The 17,243-nt window shown below is 53.9% G+C and overlaps 1 protein-coding gene across 3 annotated transcripts in view; it reads right to left on the bottom strand.

Annotated features, from left to right (window-relative positions):
* The window catches only part of FAM167A (family with sequence similarity 167 member A), a 40,341-nt gene extending 23,916 nt beyond the window's left edge, over positions 1-16,425 (bottom strand). The window contains exons 1-3 of one of the 3 annotated variants that reach the window (XM_057310184.1): positions 16,262-16,425; positions 11,629-11,711; positions 9,986-10,071 (exon numbers count right to left, since the gene is read on the bottom strand). The gene's annotated coding sequence lies outside the window, so the exon portion shown is untranslated. Of the gene's footprint in view, positions 1-198; positions 288-9,985; positions 10,072-11,628; positions 11,712-16,261 lie in introns of those variants that run through there. The other 2 variants (XM_057310185.1, XM_026518900.4) reach the window with 2 other exon arrangements.
* Positions 16,426-17,243: the final 818 nt, after the last annotated feature.

Below are 17,243 nucleotides of genomic sequence, written 5' to 3'. Positions count from 1 at the left end.
GAGAGGCAATTTCAAGCCTTCATTCAACACAGAGAAGTTAATAATAAATCAATGCTCTGCACACACAGTGTTCACTATTTACGAAATGATTCCACCTGCATTATCTCATTCAGTTCTCAAGGCAAGTCTGTAGTTACTTCTTTCTGTCCCCATTTTACACGCAAGAAACCTGAGGCTCTGAGAGTTTGAATGACTCACCAGAGAGCTCCTGGCGATGAGCAAGGACAAGGCTGGGTTGTCTGATTCTGAAGGATCAGGTCTCTCCTCTGAGCGACAGCGAAACTGTGGGTCCCCAGGCAGGCACAGTTGTGCCTTGGGGTCCCTGGACCGCTGACCCCGCCCCACCCCGCCCACCACAGCCCTTGTCCTCAGGCGCTTGCTCTTCCAGCTCTTATGACACACTCTCAGCTCCTTCCTCCAAGAACAACACCTTACCTCACCTCTTCCGAGGAGGAAGCAAATAAACCTGCAACGGCTGAGGGAAGAGCCGAACTCACTCAAGGATTGTTAAACCGAGCGAGGATTGTGACTCACGGTTCTAGAAAGATGGTTCTCCCATTTACCTAAAACGCCCACACTGCAGTGCCTCATGGACAAGGGCTGAGGCTCTCTGATCTGATTTGATCCTCCCATCTCTGGGGAGGTGGTCTGAGCGCAGGGTAGAGAAGTAACTCTGAGTCTGAGTGAGACCCCAGCCTCCCAGCCACATTCCTGTGCCCACAGGGTCCAGGCAAGTGGAGATGGGTAGATCAGAGTAGGGCACATTTGACTTGGACACTTGGACAGACGAGAGAATTCCTTGGTTCTCAGGCTCATCTTTAAAAACGTGTGCTGAGGGCATGCAGAAAAAGAATGAATTTGTATGGCATGATGTCCAAGATAAAGCCAACATGAAAAAAACCAAGACATTCATAGTCTGGAGAGTACATTGTTGGTGTGGGAAAGGAGGAGAAGGGGCAGATTCTTATTGACTTCTATGTGCCTAAAAGATCTCTGCGAGGAGGAAAACTAAAACTGATTACTTGTTTGGGTGATGGAAACTGGGCACAGGGTGTTGGTGGACAGGCATAGGAAGAGACAGAGAATTGGAGCGGAGCAAAAAAAAAAACACATACTCGGTCCCCCAGGGAGGCTCTGGGGCTTCTCTCCCACCTGGCGGGGGAGACATTCAAGAAGAACCAAGCTTGCTACAATCTGTGATCCCCTCCTGAAACTCCATCTGACCAGAGGAAGTCTGGATGTCCTCCCCAAGCTCTGAGCCTGGCCCATCTGGGGGCATCCCTGAGGAATGAGTGGGAATATTCTACCCCAACTAATGGCAGAGAAAGCTAGTTCTCACCTCCAGCCACCCAGATGGGACTCCCCAGAGGAACTTCCATGATAATGAATTTCCAGGCTCCAGTCCCAGGGGTTCTGATTCAATTAATCTGGGGTGGGACTCAGCCATCAGCGTGGTTTTAAGGCTCCCCAGGGAATGTGAGTGAGTGGCCAGGACTGGGAACCACTGGTCTTGAGCCAGAAACACTAGACCAGGGATCAGATGGCCACGCTGTAGGTGCTGTCAGGCTTGCTGAGCCTCAGTATTCTTGCCTATAAAATGGGGGTGATAATCTCCTAGGTTTGGGGGATTGGCAGAACTGAGGTTTATACGCACTTTCTGCAGGTTTAGCATGCTTTGCGAATGCAGGGTGTTCTCACGAAGGGCTTTCTGTGCAGTCTCAAGGTCACACAGGCTTCCTTAGCATCTCTCCGAATCTAAAGACCTATTAGCAGCCCCTCCCAGGCGCCAGCTGCCTCTTTGCGGAGATGCCAGAAAGTGCTGTGAGTGTGCCTCGGGGCGGCTCTACCTTACAGGACTTCTTTCCGCCAGACAGGGGAGCTCTGATGGTTTCCAGTGAAGCTTTTTGGAGAGGATCTAATCGCAGACAGACCGTAAGCTCTCTCCACACCACAGTTGCGTGAGCAGAGGACACGGACTGGAAGTCCTCCCTGCTCTCCCTGAGCTGCACAGTTCACTGCAGAAGGCAGGGGCAGCTGTGGCTAGAGGGAGAACCTGTTAGGGGAGGGTCTTCCCTTTGGAGTGGGAAAGAGCTATGACTCCGTGACTTTATGAGGCTGCCTCCAAGGGTAGGGGAGTTTATTTTAATTGGTGGTTTCTAAAGCAATCCAGAGAAGGCCTATGAAGACGGGGTCAGGAGGACTTGGAGGCATTAACAGGAGCGCCAATGCGCTGTGAGTCAGCTAATGATGATCCTTTGATCGGCGGAGCTTAGGGAGTGTGTGGAAGAACCCAGGTACGCATCCCCTCACTCAAGCCACCCAGTGGCCCCGAGGAGCAGGTGGGATCACCCCATTCCACAAAGGAGAAAATCGAGGTTGGGAGGAGTGAAGTGAGTCAGCCCCAACCACAGACAGGTGCCGGTCGCCGGACTTGCATACAGTCTTCGGACACTGGCCGGCCTCTGCCGACTCCAGAGGGCATGGGCCTTGGGGTTAGACGCCCATGGGCGCTTCTCGACCATTCTGTGCCTCTGCGTCCTCTTCTAAGACGTGGGGATAACCACGATCGTCTACATAATTTGCTGGGCTCGGTGCAAAATGAAAATGCAGAGCTCCTTGTGGAAAAGTATGAAGAATTTAAAGATGGCAGCGCAGAGCGTTTCCTCAAGCACGGGGCCCAGAGGGGCTGCCAGGGTTCCTTGCTCATGAAGCCAGCCCTGGTGCTAATAATATCAGCTTCATGGGCCATTTCAAGGATTGAAGTAACAAATAATCGAGCCCTTCACACGTTGCCTAATCTATGGTGAACCTTAGACAACGTTGTACTTTAAAACTTATTCCTAAGATGATGAAACCTATCAGTGCTACATCAGTCATGTGACCAGATAAACTACTATGCGCTGCACTGAGCAGTCACCCCCTTCAGCCCGGACATGCTGGGTGGCCTGGGCACTCCATGCACCCTGCATCCTTCCCTGGAAGCTGACTGAGATGAAGTCGATGGGCTCCACCTCCCCCCAGATGTTCAGGTCTCCCCTTTAGAGTCTCATCCCGCAGTGGTGACTAGCAGGTCTGCCACAGGAAAGAGGAAAAAAGCTCAGCTTAGGAAAACACCACTCTCTATCCCCACTCCCTTCCCTCCCTGCTCCTATTCTAAACACCCCTGTCCATGGCTCAGGTGCCCCAGAGTGACCAGCTTTGACAGTGTGTTATCCACATAGTAAGAGCAAGGGCAGGGGGGCTGAATGCCTCAGCTCTGGCCCCAGATCTGCTCCCCAGAAACCGAGTGTTGGGGCTCAGCTCTCTCCTCTCAGCCTCCGTTTCCTCCTCTGTACAAGTGGGCTTCCTACCCCAACCCGCCTCGTGAGGATGCTGTGAGCATCCGCTGAAACCTGGTACATGAAAGTTCGCTGCCACCTTTGAAGAGCTGTACCCACCTGAGGATTATTACTAGCATCAAGGCATGTGCGGGGTGTGGAGAGGCCTGAGTCAGGGACTCCCCACTTGAGGGGCGTGGTCACCCGTAGCAGGCAGGGACAGAGCCCTAGACTGTTTCCCATGGCCCCCAGCACATGCATGTGGTGAAGATTTGTTGAAACAGGACCCGCTCTCAGGCCGCCTGGTCCTCAGATGGTGTCCCAGGGATCGCTGCCCCTCTGGATGCCCTGGTGTCCGAGAGCCCCTGTGGAGTTGTTCCCTCCCTCTCCAGCTAGGCTGCTGGGAGCTGAGCTGGAATGTCACCGACTCAGGTCACTGCAGGGATGTGGGCACTCAGCTGGGTGCAGGGGAGCCAACGCCAGCCCTGGAGGGCTCCCTGGTCTGAAAGGGCAGTAGGGACTTCCCTTTCCCCTGGACAAACCAGGGATGTGGGAGCGCTGGCCCTGAGAGGAAGAGCCCTCCAACACCTGGGCAAAGGGGCTTGCTTTATATCTAACCTAATTCCTTCCTGACGCTGGGGAACACATTTTCTCTCACTCTGAGCCTTGCAAAGGCAGACAGCCTGGGGAGGAAAGCCAAAGGATACTGGCAGAACCAGGCGCCCAGAAAAACAAGGTCAGACCCTAATCCCACCAGGCCCAGGCGTGCCCTGCCAGTCAGGCCACCCGGCTGCCGGGGGAAACGTGAAATTTCCCGCAACAGAAGACAAGCCTCAGGGGCGCATCCACCTTTTTGTAGTAGCAAGAAGCCAGCGCCCCAGGACCTACGCTGCCCAGGAGGACTGCTGCTCAAACACGCTCCTGGCTCACTCGCGCCCACAGTGGCTGCTGCAAGGGAGGCTGCGCCAGCCATGAGCTAATTCTCAGGCTGCTGGGGGAGCCAGGTGGGTGCAGCTCCGTCATCAGCCAATTATGCCCTTGTGTCATTATGACCTAATCTGTTCACTTGGACAACTTTCAGACCCACTTCCTAGATGGACTCCATGGGCAGGGAAGGGCGCAGGGGCTGCTAACTCATTCTCTCTGTCGCTCCCTGTCTCTGTCTCTCTCAGGGGCGAAGGTAGGAGGAGCCCATTGCCTGGCTGCGCTCACTCCCTGTTGCTCTACGGTCTAAGGCACTCAAAAGCCACCCTTGCCCTGTTTGGATCCCCAGGCTCATGCCTGCTCCCTGCTGTCTGAGGTTCTTCCCTAGAACTGTTTCGTTTCTTCTCCACGGTATGCAATTTCCCCAGTGCTCCTGTCCCATGGAGTAGCTCGCTCTCTCACCCCCTCGGGGCTTTGCATAAGCTGTTCTCTCGGCCTGGAACACCCTTCCCTTCCTCTACCCATCATTTCTCAGGGGTTTTCTTTTTCAGGAAGTGTTCCTTGACTTGCCCCAGCTGCTTGTGCCTGGGATGCAAGGAGAGCACATCAGAGAAACAATTATGTCACCACAACAATATTAGCTAACGCTTACTCAGAGCGGACCATGCCAGGCATTGTTCTAGGAGCGTTACATGTACAAACACAGGAATCCTCACAACAACCCCACAAGGCAAGTAGTATCGTTGTCTCCATTACACACATGAGGAGACTGAGAGACACAGAGAGGCTGAGTAGCAGAACTAATGAATGGGAAAGTGGAGATTTCACCTCTGCAGTCAAGCTCCAGGCTGGCTCATCTACCACTGGGCTTACTGGCCCTCTCAAACCATAGCACTGCTACAAGGAACTTTCCTGATGGTTCCTTCATAAGACTCTGAGCTTCATGAGGATAAGAACCAGATTTTGCATCCTGGAACACACAGCACTTGCCACCATGCTGCTCTCTCTAAACATCTGTGGAATGAACGAGCAAATAGAACAGTTAGCCACCTGGGCCCCCACTCCATGCACTGTGGCCTGTGCTCATTCAAGTCTGAGCCAGTCTGGGCAGGTTCACAGAAGCAGAGGGGACCTGGTCCCCTCACCGCCTGTCCTCATGAGCCCTGCCCTGACCTCAGAGTCCCAGACCCTCAGGCCCTAGGAAGACAGGAATAGCCTCATCCTGCTTCAAGTGCCAGGACTGGGAGCTGGCACGTGGGCCAATCCAGCATCACAGGTGTAGCTGGAGGACTTCCTCTGTGTCCAGCATTGTGAGGTAATTTCCACCCTGGGTCCTTTCTCTCTTCTGGAAACAGAATTTCTCTGTGTGCTTCCTGTTGAGTAAGGGACAGGCGGGGTTAGATAGGGAGAGAAAGGTAGGGGGCTAGGTGATTGGGCCCACCAAAAATCCCAGAAATGCTGAGGCGTAACAACCAGAGATAAGGGAACAGAACCACACCACCTCATTTGTCTTAAACAGCAGAGACGAGATAGTCAAAGGAGAAGTAATCATGGTGCTATCAGGGGTGACATCAAGAGGATTCAAGTTCCCTGGTCAGTTTTCTATAAAAGACAGACCATAAAAGCCCTCAGGGGTCCCTATTCAGGAGCCCTCTCACTCTAGGGAGATTTTTTCTTTCCTTTCTGTTCTCACCTTCACTGAATAAACTTCCACTTCACTTCACCCTTTTGTGTCTGTGAGATTAATTTTTTGACTCAGTGAGACAAGAACCCCGAAACCCTTTCAGGATGTGCATGCCTTCTCCGGCCTGAGTAGGTGGTCACATGACCCCAGCTGGGCCAATCAGAGTCTTCCTAGGTTTCCTTACCAGAACTATCCAGAAACCAGCCATGGTCCATGCTGACCTGGGGTTGCTGGGGGCCTGTCCTCTGAGCAGAGAGGATCAGCTCCTCCCTCCTTCCTGTCCCATGCCCTGACACCTAGCTGAGAGTAGGCGACTTGAGCTTGGCCAATCCGATGCTCAGGCCCAGGCCTCAGAATGGGGGATGTGGGGCGCCTGGGTGGCTCAGTCAGTTAAGCGTCTGCCTCCGGCTCAGGTCATGATGCCAGGGTCCTGGGATCGAGCCCCTGCTTCTCCCTCTCCCTCTGCCTGCTGCTCCCCCTTCTTGTGATCTCTCTCTCTCTAATAAATAAATAAAATCTTAAAAAAAAAAAAAAAAAGGACGTGGTGTGCCTGAGGCCCAGAAGGAGAAATGGTTAGGATTCATTTGTGGCCAGATGAACCTTGGAGGCAGATGTGAAGTGCAGGGGAAATGGCATTATCTTAGCCAGATCATCCCTGCTAAAGGACAGTTGCAGGACGTGATATATAATAAGAAATATATATTTGGTTTCCATCCCCAATTTCTGATACAGAGCTCCTGAAACCCTTGGAATGTCCTTAAGTGATAAGAGCAATTAAGAATATTTCTTGTTGTAATGTCTGGGTTTTGTCCTTAGTTCTTGAAATAGCTCTAGAGCCAGAGAGGTGAAAGGAGTGTCTTACTATTCATAACAAGCCCCTTTCAACCTCACCGGAGTTTATGTTAATGGGGGGACTCACAGAAAGCCCACTCTGTGATGAGAAGGTTGGAACTTTCAGCCCGGCCTCTGCCCTGGGAGGTGGGGGGGAGGGGCTGGAGATTGAGTCAATCACAAATAGCTAATGATTTAATCAATCATGCCTATGTAATGAGCCTCCATAAAAACCCTACCCGAAGGGGTTCAGAGAGCTTCTGGATTGGTGCACGCATGGAAATTCTGCGGGGGGGGGCGGGTGGCGCACCTGGAGAGGGCACGTGAGTTCTGCACCCCTTCCTCACACCTTGCCCTGTGTACCCCTTTATTGGCAGGTGAATGCAAGGAAATGCTTCCCTGAGTTTTGTGAGCCATTCTAGCAAACCAGTGAATCAGAGGAGGGGGTTGTGAGCAATTCCCAATATATAGTCAGCAGGTCAGAAGTCCGGGTGACAATCTGGGACTTATAGTTGTCGTGCAAAGCCGGGAGCAGTCTGCGGGACTGAACCCTTCACCTGCGGGTTCTGACACTGACTTCAGCTCGATGGTGTCAACATTGAGGGAGATCATAGGACACCAACTGCTGCCTGCAGAGAGCTGGAGGGTTGTTTGGTGTGGAAAAATCACACATCTGGTATCAGAAGTGTTTTGGGGGTATTATGTGAGTAAAAACCTAAAACCCACGGAGTCGGTGTCAGGCAAACCGTCTAATTCACAGGGCCTTGCCTCCCACTCTGTTTTCTGGAGCCGCCTTGGCTCTGCCTGTTGTCTCCCTTGGGTCTCTACCTTCCGCCAATTCTGTGAACTCCTTGCAGCAAGACTGTTTTCTGGTGCTTAGACCGAGAGCCCTGACTGAAAGAAGAGGGGGATGTATAATTCATTTGGGGAGACAGAATCCATCCCTGAGGGCTCAGCAGTGTCCTAAAACAGCATGCCAACTACAAAACTCTCCCCTCCCTGAGAGGCAGGCGGGGCCTCCTCCAGCTGAGAATTACAGGGACCCGTTTTGAAAGTAGGGTTGGTGCAGTGCCCCCCCTGTAGAGTTATAGCAAGGATGAGAAGGGCTTGGTGGACTGTTATGCATCTTAGAAACTTAAATTCAGGGCAGCTCAGGCCACAACTCACACCTGGATTTTTTTTCTTTCCTTTTCTAAAGCAGCTAATTTTTTTCCCCAGGTGGGTGAGGGGTCAATAGGTCTGGGGTGTGGAGGCGGAGTTTGACAAGGCAGGCTTCTTCAGCCAGGTTTAATAATAAACCCACAATGCTTATCTTAAATGGAGGAGTGGGGGGAGGGGAGGCCGACTCAGGCCTGACCTCCGGTGGTGGCCCATGGTGGCCTTCTAGTGAACTTCTAGTGTGTGCTCCGCACACTGGCAGGAGTGCTCATGACCCGGGCTGAGGGGTCGGGGGATACAGCCCTGTGCCCTACAGAACTACCCAAAGGAGCCAGGGAGCTTCGAGGAGCTGCCAGAAAGCGGGTTTTCTCTCCTGTCAGAGGTTGCCATGGTGACCGAAGCAGGAGGGGACACCTGCTGGTCTGGCCCTCCATAGCTCATCTTTATTCCATGTCTTGGTCTGAGCCGCTGTCGGGAGGGAGCTCCTGAGATGGGAATGACATCTTGCAGAGACTGGACCCTGGTGGGGGTAAACTGTGCTGGGACACTGTGTGTGTAGGGGGGGGTGTTACACGGTCGCATGTGTGCTCTGGGTGTATGGTGGGGGATGACAGTAAGGGAAGGGGGATGGTACCAGGGTTGTGCCTGTCGGTGGGATCTTCCTCAAATGCCCCCCACGATCTACAGACCTCAGGGGACAGCTGCCCGCCCAGAAGAACACTTCATTTCCTGCTTCCTGGAAGTCATCTCTTTGCTGCCTGGATGACCCCTCCTGGCAGCAAGTCACTGTGAGAATCCAGGCATTTCATCTGAGAGTCCGAGGCTCGGCTGCCTGCCCTCAAGCCTCGGCTCGGTCAGCTGGCCTCCGTCTGATTGCATGCGCCCAGTTCATGCGTGTCCGCTCACATGCCCCCTCCACACAGACACCGGCTCTGACCATCGTACCGAGATATCCTTCTTCGTTTCAATCCCTAGCTGTTGTCACCCATCATACAACTATGATGGTATATGTGGATTTGTTTACTTGTTTACTGTGCATTTCACCCACTAGAACGTAAGCTCCACGAGGACGGTGACGTTCTCTTGCTCACTACTGTGACCCTAGCACTCCCAACACAGTCGGTGTCAGTAACTTTGTTGAAGGAATGAATGACTAGCCTGTCTGGGGCCTCCCTGCTCCTCACAAAGACTAAAGCTCTGCTTTCCAGCTCAGCCAAGGGGTTGCTTCCACTCAAAAGTCCTCACGGGTGCCTGACCCACCAGGTCGTTCTTTGAATCCCCCCTGGCACTGGCCTCCACGATGCTCACCGCACATGAGCCTGTTTGACCTTGAGCCGTGGAAGTGTCCCGCCTCCCTGACCAGATGTCTAGCTTCTCAATAGGAAGAGCATCGCTTCCTCTTTTGCATCCTGAACACAAGGATCTACAAACAGTAGATGTTCAATAAATGCTGAGGATGGCGGGGCTGTGAATTAGTGAACACACGCCAGCTGGAGTCGTTCTGCCTCCAAATCTGCCCAGCAGGAGACCTCCTGCAAGTTCACAGGCATGACTTTCAGGGTCAGAAAGAGTCTGACGGGGAAGCGGGTGGCTTGGGGGGCTGGCCTCCCCTTGAGGCTTTATCCTTCCCCTGTAACCTCATGTTTGAATGTGGCTGAGTCTTTGAGGCTACTTGAAACACCACCTCATTCTACAGCCTTCTATGTTCTTTCTGGGTGGAACCAATCGCTTCTTCCCCTGACAAAATCTTTTTAGTACTTTTCTGCACCAACTAGTCTAGGTATTTGCCATGTCTCTCCTTGGATTGCATTAGTTAGCTAGGGTGGGAGAGAAGAGTCCCCCGCCTGAGAGTCAGCTCCAGGGACCCTGTCCCATCCCGAGGGACCGCAGCAGCTCACTTCCCCTCTCAGGGCTTCTGCTTCTCCCCTGCAACATGGGCAGTGTGGGTGCAGCGGCCTCTGCACTTCCTTCCACCCTGACATGCGCAGAGTCTACACCGCAGCAGCTGGTGGGTGGTCACCATGTCCCCGAGCTGCACCCGGGAGGGTAGGGGGCAGAGGAACCCACTTACCCACACTCCCCTGGGAAGCTCGGTCTCCGGCGTCCAGTGCTAATGGTTGTACCTCCACGTATCATTCAAAGTTCCTATTTCCTTACCTGGAATAACAAGAACGATCACACTGATTTTGAAATCACCCCGTACACGAAAGTTCACAAGTTCTTCCCCACACACGATAGTCTGGGCTGGAGAGGCCTTCCTCAGAGTTCAGCCACAGACAAACCGCAGACCAGAGACATCTCGAGACATGCGTGGGGTCACACAGCTCCGTTAGTGGGGTTTTCTGGGCTTGGGTTCCTCTTCTGACTCCCAGTTGAGCTTTTACTGTCTAGAATACCTGGAAACCTTGCTTCAACTCGCTGGGATATTGTGAGGCAAGATTCGATAAAAAAAAAACCACTTGTTCAGACCTTTGCACATTCTGAGTGCTCAGCCCATGCTGAATAATTGATGGGCTCTGCTCCCCGCAGCTCAGAGCAGATGCACAGGCCTCCTGCCACACGCAGGGCTGGGAACAGGAGACCTTTCCTATCTTTTTGCCCAGTGAAAAAAGTTGCCCAGAAAATCACCAAGAAAGAGTTGTGCTTCCCTGTTGCTGCAGGGACAGCAACCCCCCCCCCACCCCAGATCTAATTTACTGCCTCACTGAAAGGAGAGGAGAAAGTGCAGGGCTGCTGCAGGGAGGGGGCTGCTGGGCCACCCGGAGTCGAGGAGTCAAAGCCATAGTGTCCCCTCCAAGGCTGTGAGGCCCTGGGAAAGGGCTGCTTTGCTCTGACAGGCAGGAAGAAAGGTGTCTGAGAATCCTCAAGTCCCATGAGGGGGAGGGGCAGGGGGAGGGGAAGGGGGAGGAAGGGGGGTAAGGAGCCATGGGAAATGCGGAGTCTGAATCAGGGGCCCTCCTCCAGGGAGAGCATGATGAGGCAGAGCTGCCCAGGAGGGGGCTGAGGCAGCCTGTTGCCAACCCGGCCCACAGCTGCATGTGACCACAGCACTTTTCTGGCCAAAGGCCACGGCATTGGGGATTAGAGGGTAGAAAGCTGACGCAGAGTGGCCTTTACAGCAATTGGCAGAGATCAAAGTAGAAGGCAGTTCAAGCCGGTGTTCTGGCTATAAAAGTAGGGAACATTTCACAGCTGACTGAAACTCAGGGTGCCACTTCACAGCTAAGGGCGCTGGGGTGTACACTGTCCCCCTGTGGAGTGCAGCCCACCAAAGTGTGTCCCGATGGGGATGCGTCTCAGCCCCCACACAAGGCAGATTTAGGACTATCCAAATCCACAGGATAATTGGCTTCCACTTCAAATAAGCAGAATCAACCAAGTCCAGCTCAAATGGGAATTTGTTTTGATGATGGGCTTTCTATTTTACTCTGCATTACAAGTTCCAAAGCCTAATGGTTTAGCAAGGACTTCCTAAGAAGTTTCGTGGTGTGCTCTGTTCTTGAAGTCACTTCTCTTTCATACTCTGTCTGGGCGTGCTGACCTCTCCAGGGATTGAAGTGCCCTTAGAGTTTCCCTGTATTTGGGCAGGGCCCGTCCTCGGCCGCCTAGCAATGTCCAGCGCTGCCTGCAGCTAACCCGAGGGGCAGGACTGTGCCCACCCTGGGGTTTGGAGGGAACACTGGCTCAGGAAGAACAGAAAGTGGGATGTGTTACCTTGCTCCCCACTCGTGTCAGCTTGAGCTGCATGTAGCTGGGCTGTGGAGCTGCCTGAGTTCATCCCTCACAGAGGGCGGGGACTGGTAGCAGGAGAAAGAGATAGAGCAGGTTAGGGATGGGGCAGGGCTGCGTGCTGGGGGACAGGGCTTGATAGCCCAGTCCCAACATTTCACCAATTCTACCACCTTGCGTAATTGCTTTAACCCTCTAGGCCTCAAGTTCCTCATCCATGGAATGGTGTTCATAATGGAACCTACCTCAAAGCTTTGGAAGGTCCCAATGCGATAGAGTGTATGTGAATTCTTAGTCAGGCCTCTAATAGGACTGTCCCCTCCCGTCCATGACAACACTTGGCTGGGCCTCTCCTTGACCTACCAAAGGACAGAATGACTGCCAGACCATTCAAGTTAGCTCCTGTGTGTCTGTGTGCTCCAGAACGCTCGAAGCATCACTTTCCTGTCAGCTCAGTACTCTGGGCTGCTCAAATCATCTTTCTAACCTGCAACCCGGATCAGACTCCACACTCCTTGAGGGCAAGACCATTGTCTTACCTGGGATACAATGCCTACTATTGATCTTAAAACCCTTCACAGACGTCGCGAGATGTTCTGTGTGGTTTCATTAGGCTAGCTGCAGCAAGGGTGCATTCAAAGCGGGACTCCCCAGTCCTGGCCAGCAGCCTCAGGCAGAGGGTCTGTGCCCCAGAGGGGGCTGTGACAGGGGCTTTGGCGGTTTTCTCTCTGCTCAACACCGGGCATTTGATAATGAACAGAGTAAGTGTTAGAAACGCATTCTCCCTGGTGAAAACAGAGGTATTCAGGATATGTGGGTTGGCCAAAATTACTTGAGACGTTCTTGACCTGGAAAGGCAGGACTAAAGAGTCTAGTGAGCTCTCAGGGGAGGTGTGGTTAGGACACCTAGAGAGACAGATGGCTGCGACCTCACTGAGTCCACAGAACAAGCTGAATGAATTCTGCTGGGCCTGAATGCAAATAGTTGTTCAAAATATGTCTACATAGGGGCGCTTGGGTGGCTCAGATGGTTAAGCGTCTGCCTCTGGCTCAGGTCATGATCCCGGGTCCTGGGATGGAGCCCCAAGTCAGGCTCCCTGCTCAGTGGGGAGTCTGCTTCTCCCTCTCCCTCTGCCTCTCCCCCTGCTTGTGCTCTGTCTCTCTCTCTCAAATGAATAAATCTTTTAAAAAATGTCTACATAGATGGCAGAATGTGGTCTGAGGGCTTGTTTTCATCCAACCTGCTAATGAGGTTCACCTTCCCTTGCTTCAAGTTTGCAGCGGTTGCCGTCCAGCAAATAAACAACCACCCACCCAGCCGAACCCTGGAGTTATGACCGAATGGGCGTAAGTCACTTCATAGTGTCTCAGGGTCCCCAGGGCACAGCATATGTCAATGCTCACAGGACTAAGGAGGTACTGTCACTTTTCACTTTATGGGCGTGGGGGTAGGGGGATATAGTCTGGGCCCTGAAAGGCCTTCCAAGCAAGGATCTCATCGTACTGCATACTCATCGCCCTGAGAGCTCCCCAGCTGGCCTCCGGGGCTGAAGTGCCCGGCTCATACTCAGAAGCTCTGCTGGCTTCCTGGTATGAGGAAATGCTGCTCGGCCTTCAGTAAGCCCCGACACTGTGGCCACAGTGGAGGTCACTGTCAGGGCCCATTGTGTACCTGGAAAACCGGCTCTGAGCTGGGCCTTCCCTTCGAGATCTCAAGGGGCAAGCCCTATGAGGAAGTCTTTTGGGACCCATTACTAGTTCCCACAATTAGATCAGATCCTGGGGGTGGCTGTATGTGTGGGGGGGATTTCTGGCCATACTGGAGAGACTGTCTTGAAGAAATGGAGCTCAGGCTGTACCCCTGGCTGTACCCCTGGATAAGCTGAACGCTGGCCCCTTCCTGGGGCTCTGCAAAGGCTGCTGGGCAGGTGTCCTGAGGTGAAGGGGCCCCTGAGGCTGGAGTGCTTGCTACTGCTCCACCCCTAGAGATGAGCGCCCTTCCTCGATGGGCAGTGCCCACAGGGAGATGGGCTGTGCGCTCCCTTCTCTAAAGGCTTTTCCTGGGTGACTGCTGTTGCAGGGTCGGGGAGCATTCAGTAGGAAAGCAGATGATGTGGGGAGTGCAAGCTTCTAACCTCTCCTCTTGCCCACCTTCTTTCCCCTTTTCTTTCCTTTCTCTCCCATACTTGTCCAGAGAGAAACGGGGGTGGGGGAGTGAGGGGGAAGCTCTGGGCTTTTACACACCAGGGCGACTGTCCTGACCATGGAAAAGCTGACATTTGCAGCCTTCCAAACTCATGTTGGCAACTCAACCCTCTAGGGCAGCCCAAACTCTACAGGCTGATTGCCAAGTTCCCCGCTAAACCCCTTTCCCACCTCCCGCCTCATCCTCCCTGCTCCCACCCTCTCTGCAGCCCCTCCCCATGCCTTCGAGGTTGGCCTGAGGACTGCTTCAAAATTTGCCTTTTCCGTCCTTTCTCCTCACCCCAATCCAAATCCCAGGGTGCATTTGTGTATTGAGAGCCATCCAGGGTAATCCTAGGAGATTTCCAATTAGTACGAACTCCCTCAACCCTAGTCTATAAACCAGGGAACAAACCGTGCAGCTTATCATTCATCTTCCAGCTTTGCAAGTAGCCCAGCATCCCAGTCAAGCAAAGAGCCTTGGCCAGTTAGAGCAGAGCTCGCGGAGGGGTCTGAAAATTCCAGATGCTTATGTGGGGCCACGGGAGTTTTCCACTAGTAAAATTTACCTAGAGAAAACCACCCGAGTGTGTGAGGAGCCTAACAAGCCATTTCTTCCCCCTCGGCCTGGGGCTCCGTGGATCTCTCTGAGCAAACAGTTAGGCATTGCCTTAATTTACTTCCCCGCCAGAGTCTCTTTTTGGAGGGAGGTCAAGCTGGTAGATACGGAAACGGGACGATTTATCTTGTGGAAATCCTTGCGTGTATTTGGGAGGACAAGACAGGAACAAGTGCATGAAAAGTTGGGGGACTTCGGGTGGACAGGGAGGAGAAGAGGGTGAGGGCGAAGCCTTGTCTCCACTTCAGGCAAGTACAGGTGAAGTGAGCCAGGCTGGACTGAAGAGCCTTTCAGACTCCTAATGCAAGAAATGGATTTCCTGGCTGCACAGGATCCCTCAGGATGGTAAGGGACAGTCCCCGGACACAGGATCAGCCCTGCCACAGCGCTCTCATTTTCTCTGGGTGCAACTGGTGGCTTCCCCCTCTCTGGGCCTCCGCCCTCAGATCTCCTAAAGCAGCCTTCCTTTGAGAGCACTGTCTGAGGAGTCAGGCACGTGAGGCTGACTCTCCCTGCACTTTCAGCAGCCACCTGAGCCCTACAGAGTTACTGAGTCTCTTGGAGTCCCTCTTGGCAAAACTGGGATACAGTGCCCCCGCCAGGGGCCATTGTGAGAATAAAATGACCAATGGATGCGAAGGGTCCTCAAGCAGTGCCTGCTTGGTAAATGTACTCAGAAAAGAGCTGTCATCTTTATCCACTCCAAGCACAGCTCATGGCTGCTTTGCCAAACCTCTTAAAAACATACTAGCAGAAACGAGCTGTTGGGCTAGAGGCACCGTGGCCACCTCGCTCCTCCAGGACTTTGCCCAGCACTCTCCCCTCTCCGTCCCTTGCCTGGTGGGCGGAAGGACCATCTCTTGGGCATCAGAAGGGAAGCTGCTTTGGAGCCTGGCTCCCTTGGGCACTTAGGGGATTCCCCTGGTGATGGGAACCTGGGCTGCTCCCACCTGGGATTCACCAGGAATGGCTGGGAGTGGATGGCAGCTTAATCTGGGAGAACATGCCTGTGGGTTTAAGAGGAGGTCGTGGCCCACCAACCAAGAATCAGCCTCCCTTCCAGACCTTCTCAGGAGGAACCACACGCCACAGAGAATGAAAACCAGATACAGACAATAAGGGATTATTTTAAAAGCAGAACATCCAACCTGACTTGGTGGAGGGAGACACCTGTGCTCTAGCCAAGGGCCATAGACCTTCCTGCCTTCTCTTAGTGACAATCCCCGGAAGGGGGGAAGCCCAGTCTCAAGGCTGATCTGCTCCTTCCCCTGGGGCTCTTTGGGCTGTGCAGTTCCCTCTAACCACACTGGCCTCAGCCCTTCAGAACACCCAGGGCCCAAGTGCCCTGGGTCATTTCTTCTGAGTTAGGGATTGCTTCCTTGGGGTAGTAACTGTGCCTGAAGTAGGTTGGAGGGGACAGGGTGGCCTTAGAGATGACAAGCAGTCTGGGAGTAGACCTGAAGATACTGAGTGGGGGCTCCCGCCTCTCAGACCCTGTACCCCAAATCTGCTTCCAGATCTTAGCCATGGAACGGGCCATCAAGGAGGTGGGAGATGGAGACCAGCAGGCTGTCCCACTCCGCATGAGACAAGTGAACCCCCAGGGACAGAGAGAACCTGCTCTCCTGCGGGCGGGTTGCGGGGTGTCCACTCCAGGGTGCTGGGACCGGTGCTCCCCAGCCCCGGGCCAGGCTGCCCTCTGCCAGTGCCTGCTCTAGGGACCTGCGGCCCCGAGCCCCCTCCCCTGCGGGCGCCGTGGGCCACCGCAGCACCACCCCAGTCCTGGGAACATCCCCGCCCCTGTTGCAAACCTACCTTCCGAGGCGCTCCAAGGCCCTTTCCAAGTGTGTCACCGAGCTCCCCGCCTCCTTCTCCGGACGCGGGCTCCCGGCGCCCGCCGAAGCCTCTGGCCCCGGCCTCGGGGGCTGAGCCGGCTTCCGCCTCCCTTTCTCTCTGCTCCCGTGAATTCTCAGCACTATTCTCTTTTTAAGGGACTTTTTTTTTTTTTTTTTTTTTTTTTTGCGTTGCGTCAGGGCGGTTGCCTGGCGACGGCGGAGCTATTCCACCGCGAGCAGTTTCAGTCCGATCCCCGCCAGCCTCTCATTCAAGCCTCTCCGCCCGCCGCTCCCGGGACCCGGGACCCGCGGGGGCCCGCAGACGCGCAGCCGGGTCCTAAAGCCCCGCTAGTTGCTCCCTCCCACCAGGACCTGAACCGGAGCCGCCGCCCAGCCGCAAGGAGAAGCAAACCACACGAGTTTGCCAAACCCTAGACGAAACCAAACCCAAATATCCTTTTTTTAAATTTTTTTTTTTATTAAACCCGAAACCAAGGCAGTCTTCCCCCCAAGCGTGGCAACGTGGCTTTGCCACTGTCAGCAGTTTGCCTGCGTGGAGGAGGCAAGAGAACGACCTTGCAGCGCACGTGAGCAAGCTCAGAGCCTACACCCCATCCACAGGCGGCTTGAGTTCAAACTCCCGGCAGCATGGCCCATTACTGAGTGCTTAATACATGCCACACCATCCCAGCGACGCGGCAGGGTAGGTGTGGGCATTTCCAGCTTACGGATGAGGAAACTGAGGCTCAGAGAGGCTCTGCAGAAACCAGAAGTTAAGTAGAAACAGACGTTCTTCCAGATCCGTCTCCCAGACCATCTGGGAGTAGTCCAGAGGGGCCTGCCCCAGAGCACGTGTTTTCCCCACAAACCACGGGGTGCGTTACAGCATGGACTTCTCTGTGCTGTGTCAACCACTAGCGATAGTTATATTCTAAGGTCCAGTCCCTGCTGCACCAGAGCCT

Source organism: Ursus arctos, unplaced genomic scaffold, assembly GCF_023065955.2.
Source record: "Ursus arctos isolate Adak ecotype North America unplaced genomic scaffold, UrsArc2.0 scaffold_11, whole genome shotgun sequence".
Classification (NCBI taxonomy): Eukaryota; Metazoa; Chordata; class Mammalia; order Carnivora; family Ursidae; genus Ursus; species Ursus arctos.
This window is presented reverse-complemented; position numbering and strand designations above follow the sequence as displayed.